The 15,063-nt window shown below is 41.7% G+C and overlaps 1 protein-coding gene across 1 annotated transcript in view; it reads right to left on the bottom strand.

Annotated features, from left to right (window-relative positions):
* The window catches only part of lrrc58b (leucine rich repeat containing 58b), a 55,462-nt gene that overhangs the window by 9,496 nt on the left and 30,903 nt on the right, over positions 1 to 15,063 (bottom strand). The window lies entirely within an intron of this gene.

Below are 15,063 nucleotides of genomic sequence, written 5' to 3'. Positions count from 1 at the left end.
AAAATTTCACAGTTACCCACACAAAATGCTGGCGGAACTCAACAGGTCAGGCAGTATCTATGGAAATCAATACATAGTCAACATTTTTGGGTCGAGACCTTTTCTAAACGATAAGTCAGAGGACAGCAAAAAACACAGAAGGGGAGCAGTGAAAGAGGATCTCACTGAATTCCTGAACAGAAGATTTAAACTTCTTCATGCCAGGCATCCCTTGAAGAGATTTCACAGTGGAACAGCAAACGATAAATACAAGAGATTCTGTAGTTGCTGGAAATCCTGAGCATCACACAAAATGCTAGAGGAACTCAGCAGGTCAGGCAGCCTCTATGGAAATGAATAAACATTGTATTCCCTACTTTATTTTTTATATAAAAGATTTTCAACTTTTTAGTCCTCTGGTACCACTGCTCCATGCAAACATCACAGAAAGGCTATGCTCAAATGTCCCTGTGATTTCCTACCCTGCTCTCTTCAAAATCCTAGGATACAGCCCACCCAGTCCTAATGGTTTACCTATTGCAAATTTAGAAAATCCTTCACGTGCTTCAACCCCACCCATTTTAACATATCCAGTGTCTCACTCATCTGCTCTTTTATAATTACTTGGGAAGCACCATCACCCCTGGAGAAGATGGGTGTAAAAATGCTCATTCAGCATCTTAACAGGGCCCTCAACATCCATGTGCAAGTTCCCATTTTTGTTCTTACAGCTCATCTTCCACATAAAGGATTTCCTAAGTTTATACAGCTTTTACACAATTGAGAGACAAGCCAAATGGATTTGCCAGCTACTGTGAGGCTGCAGTTACCTTCTGCAGCTCCATTTCCAATTTGCAAACTGACCGGGTTACAAACAGTTCACAGAAAGGGAAGGGGAGAACTTGTATAACAACTACCAATGTTCTTTCTCTCTATCTTCATAACTAGATTGGATGATTAACCCAAGATTTTCCATTTTCTCTTTGACATTTAGGGAATTCTCAAGTAAAAGATTCGCTGAATCCCAACCAGCTGAAATACTTCACCACAACCAAAGGCACAAAACTGGCACAGCCATGAAGGCAGTTGCCCCACAGTGGCTGGACTACAGGCTCCAACAGCAGCAGAATCATACTTAAAAGAAGAAAAAGTAAATGTGAAAAAAAAATAGGTTAGTGAACTGTCTGAAGAATGTTGCCTTTAGTCACGTTGTTCACCTGTACCATCTTCATCATACTTGCAATTCAATTTCTTTGTCTCTAAAACAAGATTTATCCCAACCTTAAATATTCAGCATTAACAGTCCTCTGAGATGCAGAATTCCAAAGATTCACTACTTCAGAGAAGGCACTCCTTTTATGTCCTTTTCAAGAAAATAAACACACTGTGTTTGATTCTCTTGAGGGGAAATATCCTCACAGCATTTACTCTTGTCAATTCCCCTCCGAATCTTGCATGATTCATGAAGATTGCTCTCATTCTTCATAGTCCTGAGAGTGTAGGCCCACATTCGAAGAATGGATTTAATAAGCTAGCTCTGTGCTGTCTCCAGCTACACTGAGACCAAACTTGTATGCAATGCTCCACAAAACCCTGTAAAACTGTAGACTTAATAAAAACACAAAATGCTGGCAGAACTCAGCAGGCCAGACAGCATCTGTGGGAGGAGGTAGTGACGACGTTTCGGGCCGAAACCCTTCATCAGGAAACCCTCCCGAAACCTGAAACGTCGTCACTACCTCCTCCCATAGATGCTGTCTGGCCTGCTGAGTTCTGCCAGCATTTTGTGTTTTTATTTATTTCCAGCATCTGCAGATTCACTTGTGTGCCTTAAAATTGTAGACTTCCTTCTTTATTACAAATGTAGAAAATGCTAGTAGAACTCAAACATTCAAGAAGCATTTGTGGAAGAGAAACAACTTAATGCTTTGGGACAGGGACCACTTCCCAAGAACTTCTTTCTGTAGATGCAGCTTGACTAGCAGAATTCTTCCAGCATTTCCTCTTCGTTTCAGCATCGATGCGCTTATTTTGGGCAACATTCCATTCAACTTCCTCATTCGTTCTTGTACGCTAACTTTGTTTGTTTTCTGAGGATATCCAGATTCCTCTTGCACCAATTGAACAATCTCCCCATACCTCTACCCCTAGCAACAAATCTTATCAAGCAGCCCTCAGAATAAACAAGCCTACTTGTTCTCACCCTGTAATTAGTCCTCAGAGCAACAGATCCTTCCTGCAGTGATTAGAACTGCACACAGTAATCAGAGTGCCGTCTAACCAATGTTTTGCTAATCTGAAAATGACTTCACTTCTGTTTTCAGTCTCTTAACTAATCTATGGGTTGTATGGGGTGTCTAGAGAGGGGTCGCACCTTCAGTTGGGGGGCCTGCCATGCCCTTTCTCAGGACAGCTCATCCACCTTTGGTCCCCACCTGGTGCTCAGCTCTCACCCGTGGTTCCAAGTAGCTGTAACACGCGCAGCGGCCACACCCCGCTCAACCGTCTTGGCAGACGGGCTAAACCAGGTGAGGGTAGCCGACTGGTCTTCGACCCTGGGTGAGGTAGCAGGTTTGTCTGTCCCAGCATGTGAAGTCTGGCCCTGGCAGATTGAGTGGAGGAGACTGATTAATGGCCCACCGGTCAAGAAAGCAGGCCAGCAGGCGTTTGTGGAGCGCTAAGAGCACGACAAGACACTTAGATGTCCTGGTCATCCACTGCAAGAGGTGGTGATCTCTTTAAACCCACCCGGCAGAAGGCAAAGGCAAACCACTGCCGTAACCTGTCGAGTACACGATTTCCCAATATGTCAGAGCAACGTGGAGGGAAATCATCCACCAACTGGAAATTCCAGATGTGATCTAACGACAAACTAATCTATGCTAACATGTCACTCTTAACACTATTAGTCATACCCTTGTGCAGTAATTTTTTTGCTGGCACTCTGTTTTTAAAAAAAAAAGAGCAACCCGATATTGAGCATTAATAAGTTTAGCAATTCACCAAAACTACACATCATTAAAAGGAATACAACTTCACCTTATGGACTGAGCAAAACCATATACACTTCCTGAATGATTCAGAGAACATTTATTATCAAAGTACGTATGCAGTATACAACCCTGAGATTCCTCTTCCCAGACAGCCACGAAACGAAGAAACCCCATAGGCTTGCCATAGTTCAATATTCTTTCATCATTTTTAGTACCATATTTCCACCATTTATTCCAATTTCAGAGTAAATTTATTATCAAAGTACATACATGCCACCATATATGACCGAGATTAATTTTTCCAGGCATTTGCAGGAAAACAAAATTTTTATGAAAAGCTATAATTAAACAGGCAAATACAAAAAAAATAATGTGCAATAGAAGACAAACAGCAAATAAAAATAATACTGAGACCATGAGTTGTAAAGCATCCTTAGAAGTGAATCTGTAGATCGCAGGAGCAGTTAGGAACAGTGATGAACGAAATTATCCACGCCATTTCAGAAGCTTGATAGTCTCAGGGTAAAAGATGGCACCAAGCTGTAATGTCCCTTGAGTTTGTGGCTCTGACTTGGTTTTATTTTAGATTCATGGGGATTGTTTTTAGGGACAGCGTGCGAACCTAGGGGTCAGGTTAGGGGTAGAGACAGGGATGAGGGGAGTGAGAGGTCAGGGACAGTAAACAGAGAAATAGGGGAAGGAGCCAGAGGTTGGAGTTCAGTTCAGGCTACCCCCAGCACATTCTCAGACCATGCTGGTTGTTAACGCAGCAATACAACTCACTGCACGTTTTGATGAGCATGTCATCAATAATAAATACATTTAAATAAATAAATCTGTTCCTAAACCTGGTGGTGTGGGTTCCAAAGCTATTGTGCCTCCTATTCAATGCTAGTAGTGAGAAGAGGGCAAGGCCTGGATGGTAGAAGGCTCTGTTGATGGATGTTGCTTGCTTGTGACAACACTCCATAGAAATGTATTCAATCGTGGGGAGGGCTTCTCCTGTGATGGACTGGGCAGTATGCACCATTTTCTGGAGCTTTTCTGTTCTTGGTCATCGGTGTTTCCATACCAGGCGGTGATGCAGCCAGTTAGGATACTCCAAGTTTGCCAATGTTTTTGAGGATATTAGGTCAGTTCTGTTGGCTACATCTTAAAACTAAGATTTTAGCAGCTGCTGGCCTGCTTTCCCACCTTCTTCCCCAAGACAGAAATGGAGAACTGCTATTATGATACCAGCTTGATATTTTATGTAAACCTGATCTACAGGCACCTGTTGAGAGACCTAAAAGGGAGAAAGGATAAGCAAAGAAAAGTGGACATATTTATAAAGAAGTCAGACTTCAGTGAAATAAGTGTAATAATATTAGGACTGGACCAAAGAAAATAACCTAACATACTTCGTAAAGTTTTCCAAAAGGAAAACACAATGGATTCTGGTTAACTGGAACACATCTGGCCAAGTACATTTTGGCTCAATTAAGCGGCTGCTCCAATTAGCCAAAGTTTCATGGAAATAGTTAAAAAGGTATTTTTTTAAAAAAAGACAAACTACCATTTATCTGAGTAACAAATTACGTATTTAACTGCAATACAGAACAAATTAGAATACTATTACAGTACTATAAAACTGTAAATTCCTAAAACCTGTCAATGGAGAAATTCATCCAGTGTATGCAACCTTGTTCTTTTCATTGACTGTAAATGAACAATATCAGAGCCTACACTTAACATAGATAATGGATTGCCTTCATACAATGCTTTCAACTATTGCATCCTCTAAATCATTTTCGTTGTAACTTTCAAAATGATTGTCGATATGTTCAAATTCTTTTTAGCTCCTAACCAGAAGTCATGAAATAATTTCACTTTCACTCATGGCAGTTTCTGGCATCTCCAAACCTGAATGCTTGAAACCACTAAAACAGTTCTGAATTGTCTTACTGTTTATCTCTCACCAACTATCAGTGACAAAAAAAATCACTGCTTTTTGAACACAAATGCATGCGACCAATGCTATTTAAAAGCTGATCGCTTTAAGCATGGCATAGTGTCTAACAGCTACACAAGTACATACAACTGACACCAGTGAGTGCAGGCATATTGTTCCAAAGAAAAGAAGGAATCTAGGCTACTTTCTTCATTAGCTTTTGTTCTTTAAGAGTTCTCCCAAATAAATAGCTGTCCTGATTAACCGTTGGCCAAATTAACCATAATCCACTGAACATAACCTACTATACAGATGTCCCTAATGCATCTGTCTCCACCACCACCCCTGGCAGTGCATTTCATGCACCTGCTACTAAGTGTTTAAAAAAAACCTCTCTCTTATACTTCCTTCCAAAAAAGTTATGCCTCCTTGTATTAGCCATTTCCACCTCAGGAGAAGAAAAGAATAGCTGTGTGCCTTCACACTTGAAATACACCCTTGAAGTTACATAAAGATTGACTATGATGTATATCACCAGTAAACCAGACAACTGCATGTGCTGTGACTTGCAATAAAATCTTTTATCCTGCCACTGATTGGATCCTTGGCACCTGTTCAGAACGGAAGGCTTGGATACGGAGTCACAAAATCAAATCGAGTTTAATTATCATTCAAACCATACATGGATACAGGCAAACAAGACGGCGTTTGTCTGTGGCCAAGGTGCGTAACGTACATTTAAAATAGCAAGAGCGGAATAAAACGCCTTGTTACACAAGAAAACACACGTATAGTCCAAGTCCCTGGGCGACATGTCGATTGATGGTGCAGCTCCCGGCAACGCAGCCTGTCATTCCACCAGCTGAACAATGGAGGGCTGTACTGATGCCATGCTACACCGCCTCCAGTGTCTTCTCGCCTGGACAGCAGAAAAGCCCGCGGCTTGAGGCCTAGTCCTCTCTACAATCGATGCCACGCAGCTGCCTCGTTGCCTGTCTACCTACCAAGCAAGGGAAACTGGCCTGCGGGATCTTACGTTATCAATGTCTAACAGGGTCTTGCGATCAGAAGAGAAACATCCAAGACAGTCACTCATGGTTACACTGTATGCTGCTTTTGCACACCAACTCCGATGTCTTCGAGCAACCAGCAGCAGCATGGGGTGCACCCAGGTCAGCTTCTCCTCCACCCAGCTCCTCTGACACCCCGGCCGGCTCATTCCAAACAATGAACAGGTCACTGATGTGGTAGACCTGCTATGCCCGTTGGTCTTGGAGTCCAGTTTAGTCTTATGATCACCGAGTTACACAGCATAGAAACAGGCCTTTTGACGGTGCTGAGTATTCAAGTCAAGTTTATCGTCATTTTGACCACAAACTGCTGGTACAGTACATCTATAAGCATTTGCGAGATTCTTTGGTGATATCAAGTCTCTTAATGAAATACAGCCGCTGTTGTATCTTCTTTGCAATTGCATTAATATGATGGGCCCAGATCTTCAGAGATATTGACACCCAGGAAAATGAAAATGCTCACCCTTCCAACTGTTGATCCCTTGATGAGGACTGGTGTGTGTTCCCTTGACTTCCCCTTCCTGAAGTCCGTAATTAATTTGTTGCTCTTACTGACATTGAGTGCAAGGTTGTTGTTGTGACACCACTCAACCAGCTGATCTTGCACCCTACCCCGTGGTGCTCCCTTCAGTTACCTGATGAGGTAACCATAGCCTTTGGCCAGGGGCAGATGTCATCAAGTGGTGCCCGAACTTCATTGAGCGTTTCAACCCTTAACCGCTACACTCTCCAGTTGTCAGGACCAGTGGTGACCAAGTCACTGTCCATCTGCTCCTGACTTCCAGCTCAACTCCTCTCGCCTCCTCCGTATCCAGCAGAGGCTCTTTCTGCCTCCTCCCCCTTCCTGTGAGCTACTTGGTTCTTGCTCTTTTCATCAAGGCCTAGTGAAGACAGCAATCTCCATGGTGACTCCTGTACACCTCTTGTCACCATCTGAAATTTTGTCAACAATACAGTTGTGTCATCGGCAAATTTGTAGACAATGTTTGAACTGGGTGTAGGAAGAGGAACCATTCATGTATGTCTAAACAACAAGTTGCTTGAATCATACAGAAATGGTTATAGGCACAAAGACTTCACCTGTTACAGCAAACATTACTAAGTTTTATTACACAATATCTGGCCTGCAGGAGTCAGTTAACATTTCAAGGTAATTGATTCCAAGGGCTGACCAGCAGGTAACAAGACAAATACAGCTAAAGATGTCAGGTGCCAACAATGTTTATAGCTTATACAGTCAGCTCTCCGTATCTGCAAGGGATTGGTTCTGGGACCCCTCACAGATACCAAAAAACATGGATGCTCAAGTCCCTTATTCAACCTGTCTCGATGTGGTGGACCTTAGGACCCAGCGGAACCCTAGACTTTATTTAACCTGTCTCAGTGCTGTGGACATTAAGACCTGGCGTCTAAGCTCTGAATCCACAGTGTTCCTGTTCATGAAAATAATCACGATCACGATTGAAAATAAAGTGGAAATAATAAAGCGATCAGAAAGAGGTGAAACGCCATCGGTCAGTGGAAAAGCATTAGGCTACAGTTGGTCAACGATCGGAACAATTTTAAAGGGTAAAGTGAGAAAGGCCCTGCCTCGATGAAAGCAACAATTATTACCAAGCAACGCAGTGGTTTAATTATTGGGTTTTGGGTTTTTGGGTTTTTGATCCTCCACATCAACCAGGCATGGATGGAGAGCGATCTGTCACTGGATCGAACTCGGGAACTTCCCGAGCCCGGCGCTGAAACATACGTTCTTAAGTGTTTTATATGCATAGAAAGGTAAGATATATACTATATATTAAGACAAATGTTTGACTAACTGACGCTAAATAATACCGGATGTACCTGTTCCGACTTACATAGTAAAAGAACTTCTGATTTTTTTCAATCCCAATCCACGGTAACCTATGCACATTCTCCCGTATACTTTAAGTCATCTCTAGATTACTTATGATACCTAATACAATGTAAATGCTATGTAAACTAGTTGTTATACTGCATTGTTTAGGGAATAATGACAAGAAAAAAAAGTCTGTACATGCTCAAACAACAAGTGCTGGAAGAGCACTTCCGGGTTTTCTCGATTCGCGGTTGGTTGAATTCACGCATGCAGAACTCGCGGATAAGGAGGGCCGACTGTATAGACATTAAATGTATTGGACACGAATCAGCAGTTGCTGTTTGTCCAATTACATAAACTGTTTTTCCTTAAATGCCACAAACCATCTACAAAACATACAAATCTTCTACATTTTATATAGCAAAACAGCTCCCTCCTTGGTTAGTGCTTTATTTCAAAAATATAAAACCTTAATACAATACATTGACATACTGTTAATATCACACAGGGTTTCCCCCAAATCACAATCAAAATTTTGCCCAATATATTTATCATTCTATTCCAACTATATTTATTTGCAATGGTGAGGCCCCAACATGGTAAGCTTAGGAGATGATGTGCCTAATGGCGACTCCTTTGCTTGCATCTTTGGAAACAGCTCTATTTCCATCTTTAATATGTCTATTTTTCCCTTTCAGGGTTCTTTTGGAGATCCTGACCTTCGGTTCTTTGCAGGAATGGGGTCTCACGACTGGCTGCTATTCGATATACCAAAGATGCAGCCTAGAAGACTAGCATACCTTCAGGGTTCTGAGATTTCATGGTTCTGGAGACGGGTGGACTCAAGGTTGGTGCCTCCGCAGGAAATTGGTGTGTCTTGGGTGATGGAAGATCAGAAGCAGTGAGCTGGCTGCTGGCTGGGTGCCAAGACCAGAGTTCTTTGGGCACAGAGCTCAGAAAGAGCAAGGCAACAGACTTCTAACATCGTAAATCAATGAGTTGTTTGTTAAGTCTCCCCTCTCGCTGTGAAACGGGGACACCTCTTTATCCCTTCTTAGGGAGAGAGTTATATCGAATTACTGAGTGAACGAGTAGTCTTTGGGGTACTGCAAGTCTGTGTTGTTATTGATGCTTTGCTGCATGCTTGTGTGCTTGGTGGAGGGCACCGATGCTTTTTTTGCCGGTGGGGGAAGGGGGGATCATTGATTTGCTGCTGCTTATGGGTGGGGGGGGGGGGAGAGCTGGGGGGGGGGGGCTTTGGAGTTCTAACATTTAACTGTCATTCATTCTTTGGGGACACTGCTCTATTTTCAAAGGTACATTTAATGTCAGAAATGTATACAATATACATCCTGAATGCTTCTTCTTCTCAACCATCCATGAAAACATCATCTCCTCCTAAGCCCTTTGTGGATGGTTGTGAAGAAAAAGAATCTCAGGATGCATGTTGTATATATTTCCCTGACATTAAACGTACTTTTGACTCCTTTAAGTTTAAGTACGAATGTTTAAATGACTTACTAGAAGGCAAATTGAAAACAGGTCTTTTTAACCAATGTGCTGCATGAGCAAAGACTGAAAGCAGACACTGATATGCACGCACACTACATGCTTCTTACAGGAGTTTTCTGTGATTCATTCTTGCTATGAGTGTTTGTTGCAAGAATGAGGCACTTGACATGTCACATTGATTTGATACTGTGCTGCCATTTCAAGTTCCAAACCTAGCCAACTTCATGTCTTAACCTTACATTCCTAAACAAGATCCATCCATAGAGGACAGAACCACTGTTACCTTAACCTCACCTGGAACTTCAGAGCTTCGAGTATTTACAGGGTAGATCTTCAGGCTGCTGATGGACTTGTGTTGTAGACTCAGAACTTGAAGTTTCAGGACTTAAAAAGTTATAGTCAGCCAGCTGACAAGCACAACTCTCCCTACCATTGAGGACATCTTTAAGAGGCGATGCCTCAAGAAGGTGGCATTCATCATTAAAGATCCTCACCATGCCCTTGTTTCTATCATCTGGAAAGAGGTACACAAGCCTTAAAATACACACTCGAGCAGCCGCAGGTACCCCAAACAGGTATGGGGAGAACTGACAAACTCGTTACAGGCAGTGCCAAGAGTTGAACCCGGGTCACTGGCACAGTAAAGCACTACTTTGCCAACCTAATTGTAATTTATTTTGTAATTTGTAGATTTTTATGTCTTTGCACTGTACTGCTGCTTCAAAGCCAATACATTTTGCGTCATAAGTCAGTAACCATAAATCTGATTCTATACAGGGAGTAACTGTTAATAGTGCTTTGTCATTCAAATTTTTGTGCTGAAGCAAGTTCCAGAACAGTCTGGAAGGCTTTCATCAAGCAAATGAACATACCTTGAGAGAATTAAAAGCACAAACTGCTGAAAGAATGAGCAGGAAAGTAGGACAATATGGTCTATGAACAGACCAGAGAAAACCTGCAGATGCAGCAAGTGTGGATTACCAACATTGTCTATGACTGTCATATTGCTAATTGCACTTAACTTTAAATGTTTTTTCCCCTGGGTGTTACTAGAGATAACAGCAACAGTTCGCACTCTATAGTGTACTGTGCAAAGATTCTCTACACGTACAGCCAGCTCAATCTCCTTCCCTCTTACCACAGACTTGCATAGGTACAAGGAGCTACAGAGCACACAGGCTTCTCTTTGTTGAAGGTTTACTTCAATGATTGAACACAGATTTGGCGTGTCTCTTGTGAGAGCTGAGTAAACCTATTCCTTCAATGTTCAGCTGTTGCATGATGTTAAAAACATAAGACATAGAGCAGAATTCGGCCATCCAGCCCATTGATCCCACCCAACCCCATACACTTGCCTTCTCACCATATCCCTTGATTCATTCAGGAATCTACCAACTTCCGCTTTAAATATACCCACAGACTTGGCCTCCACTGCACTCTGTGGCAGAGCATTCCACAGATTCACTGCTTTGGCTAAAAAGAATTCCTCCTTGCTCTGCTCTAAAAGGTCGCCCCTCCATTTTGAGGCTGTGCCCTCTAGTTCTGGAAACCACCAACATAGGGAACATCCTGTCCACATCCACCCTATCTAGTCCTTTCAACATTCAGTAGGTTTCAATGAGATTTCTCCTCCACCGCCCCCCCCCCCGACATTCTTCTAAATTTCATCTGAGTACAGACCCAAAGCTGCCAAACGCTCCTCAGATGTTAACCTCCTTCAATCCTGGAATATCCTCATGAACATCCTCTGGACTCTCTCCAATGACAGGAGTTATGAGAGGAGTCCTTTATGAGATATGGGGCCCAAAACTGTTGTCAAAGGGGACCAGAAACTGTTGTAGAAGGCTATTATCAAAGCAGGAGCTTTAAACCCTTCGTGTTGCAGCAATCCCACAAATTAACTGTGCTGGATCCAATGGCTTCTGGAAGTTACCTGGATATTCATTCATGGTGTGTCCTAGAACTGCAGTTCACAACCCAGGCACTTGTTCACGGTATTGCAACAATCATTGTACAATACATAATCAAACAATGCTCCCACTAATGGGGGGAACTGGAGCACACCCGCACTCCTCAGTGGCATGGGGTTCAAACATCCTGGGATATTTTTGTCTACAGTAACAAAACAACCACTTGGTATATGTAACTGTTATTACAATCAAGAACTATAGACAGGGTACCAAAGGTAATAGGGGTATGGTAAAATGTGAAGTCTGGAGACCAGCGACACCAGGAGAGGTGGATAGGTTAAAAAAAAAAAATCTGTTGGGATATACTTGCTGTATTGAGAGAAGCCAATGATGGTTACTCCTGGTACAACTTAGACCAAATTCCCCACACTGGTACAAATGGCTCACACAGAGAAGTGCCCAGCTAAATTCTCTTCTCCACCAACAAATTAACCAGGAAATGGTTATCACACTATCCTCCAGAAAAAGAATCAAATTTCAGGGAATTACACTGAAAAAAAATACCAATAATACAAGTTCAAGGCCAGAACATTTTGTGTAGAATGTAACAGCACAGAACAAAAATCCATTCGTCCATGTATATGTGGAAGTTTTTGAGGGGCAAGCAATAGAAAAAGGGACCATTCACTTGATGTGAGATTCAAAGAAACTGGGTATGCATTAAAAAAAAATCAAGTTCAACCAATATATAGAAAGAGTATTTTGTTTTAAAACAGCCTAACTTTATAAGAGGGAAGAATGCCAAAGTAGAAGTTAAGTTCAAACTACCATCAATTAACTTGACTTAAAATCTGCTGACTGAAATACCCTGTGCCAACAATCCAGCACAGCAAATCAGGTCAGAGTGTCCAACTCGTTTATTGGTTGGTTTTACTGGCTCACATAGTTTCCACTGACAGACAGATAAGCTTTATGTTAAGGGAGAAAAATTGCATCAGAATGCAAAATTTATTTAAATATAGGACTGCTGGATTGTTAGAGTCATTGGATAAAAGCAGGCTTGCAAGCTTAACTTTGATCCAATGTAATGAACACATGTCTGGATTTTTTTAAAAATATGAAAAATATAAAAGACAGTTAATATAGGCTTTTGAAGCAGATGTAGATCCAGATAGCAAGTTTCACAAATAAATCCATGTACAAAAAAAAGCAGAGAGTTGTTAACAAGCCGTTAACCTGCTTGTGCCAAATGGCACCTTAGTCAAAATTAAAACCTACCCACAGGAGCTGATTTTAGATGAGTAATTCCCAACCCATCACTCAATAGCTAACAACAACAGCATAGGATGCTTATAAGTTATGGCCTGAAATAGATGAACTACACAAGTAAACAGATGTAATACAGACAAATTCAGTTCTGGTCACCTCACTTCAGGAGGGATGTGGATACTATAGAGAGAGTGCGGAGATTTACAAGGATGTTGCCTGGATTGGGGAGCATGCCTTATGAGAATTGATTGAGTGAACTCGGCCTTTTCTCCTTGGAGTGACGGAGGATGAGAGATGACCTGATAAGAGGTGTACAAGATGTTGAGGGGCATTGATCATGTGGATAGCCAGAGGCTTTTTCCCAGGGCTGAAATGGCTAATAGAAGGGACATCGTTTTAAGGTGTTTGGAAATAGGTACCAAGAGGATGTTTTTCCACACAGAGAGTAGTGGGAGTGTGGAATGCATCTTGAATTGCATATTTAAATTTGCTAATGTCCCACTGTTGTTGGCTAAATCAAAAGTGGTTATGATTCAGCATATAGGAAGGAGACTGAAAATCTGGCTGTATGGTGCCACAACAACTTCTCACTCAGCACATAACTGCCTTACAAAGAAGGCACGGCAGCAGTTCTATTTCCTTAGAAATTTGCGTTGATTCAGCATGTCATCCAGAACTTTGACAAACACCTATAGATTCGCGGTGGACTGGTTGCATCACAGCCTGGAATAGGAACACCAATGTCCTTGAACAAACAGAAAAGTCTACAAAATTAGTGGATACAACTTAGTTACGGTAATCACAGGTAAAAGCTACCCCACCATTGAGCTTATTTATAAGGAATGCTATTCACAGGAAAGCAACATCCATCATTAAGGACCCTCAAATCAGGAAGGAGGTTCAAGTCCCACATCATCAGGTTCAGGAATAGTTATTAGCCCTCAACCATAAGGTTCTCAAACCAGAATAGACAACTCCACTCACCCCAACACTGAACTAATTCTATGGACCCCTTCTTGAGGACTCTACAACCCATGTTCTTGATGTTTATTGCTTATTTATTGTTATTATATTTGTATTTGCACTGCTTGTTGTTGTTGTTGGTCAGCGTCTGGCGTGTGCTGTCTTTCACTGATTCTATTGTGTTTTTTGTGCATCTACTGTGAATGCCCGCAAGAGAATGAATCACAGGGCAGTACATGGTGCCATATATGTACTTTGACAATAAATTTACTTTGAACTTTATACTCTCAACAATACATTAAATTGTAATTCTTTTGTCATTTCTGATCATGGAAATTGGACTGCTTACTTTCAAATATTATTAACTGTTTAATTAAAATCTACTGCATCATAATGAAATCTACATTTGTTAATACATTTCTTTGCTAGATTAATACATATCCCATATTCCAGAATTCCAGAACCTTGTGTTTTAAAATACTTTACATCAAGCCAATGTTTTTCCAGGATGGTAATCACAAATCCACAAAAGAAAAATCAAAATCACCAGGATCATAAAAATGAATAAATAAAATATACGTATTTGGGAGTAACTTTGCAAACTTGGTAAGTTCTTTAAATTGGTTTATTACAGTCACATGTACCAATGTGTAGTGAAATACTTTGTTCTGCATTCTGTTCATACTGATCATTTCATTACAACAGTGCACTGAGGCTGTACAAGGGAAAGGAGTAAATAAATGCAGAATAAAGTGTTATAATTACAGAGGAAGTGAGGTGAAGGCAGACGATAAGGAGCAAAGTTGTAACAAGGTAGATTGCTCAGTCAAAAGTCCATTTTAACACACTAGGGTGCTGTTCAATAGTCTTGTAACAGTGGGATATAATTTGTTCTTGAGCCTGCTACTACACACTTTGTTTTTTGTATGTCCTGCATGATGGGAAGGTGGGGGGGCGGCGGGGGGGGGAGAGGGAGGAAGAGAGGAACAGAACGTCTGAGGTGGGGGAGATCTTTGATTATGTTGGCACTTTAGAAGGGCAGTGAAGAGTATAGACCAAGTGTATGGAGGGGAGGCAGTTTCCACTATGTGCTGAGCTGAGCCCCTTGTGGTCACAAGCAGAGCAATTACCATACCAAGCTGTGATAGGATGCTCACTACGATTGATTACTGATAGAGGCAGATGGCAAGTGTACTAAGCCATGGTGTTCATGGACAAGGACATCTTATTGGGGATGTTCACTCCTTGGAACTTCAAGCTCTCAAACCTCTCGATCTGAGCACCATTGATGTAACAGAGGCACGTGCACCGACTGCAACCTTCCTGAAGTCAGTGACCAGCTCTTTTGTTATGTTGATATTCAGGAAAAGGGTTGCTGTTTTTGCCATGTATCACGAGGCTTGCTATTTCCTTCCTGTAGGCCAACTCATTATTTCAGATTTGCCCCACTATCATGGTGAAATCTGCAGATCTGTTGATGGAGTTAGAGCAGAATGCAAGTGGTCATTCTTGAAGTTTCCCTTCACTTAAGACCACATTCAGCCCACCGAGTCTGTTCTGCCATTTGATCACGGCTGGTTTATTTTCCCTCTCA

The sequence above is a fragment of the Hemitrygon akajei genome, chromosome 5 (genome assembly GCF_048418815.1).
Source record: "Hemitrygon akajei chromosome 5, sHemAka1.3, whole genome shotgun sequence".
Taxonomy (NCBI): Eukaryota; Metazoa; Chordata; class Chondrichthyes; order Myliobatiformes; family Dasyatidae; genus Hemitrygon; species Hemitrygon akajei.
This window is presented reverse-complemented; position numbering and strand designations above follow the sequence as displayed.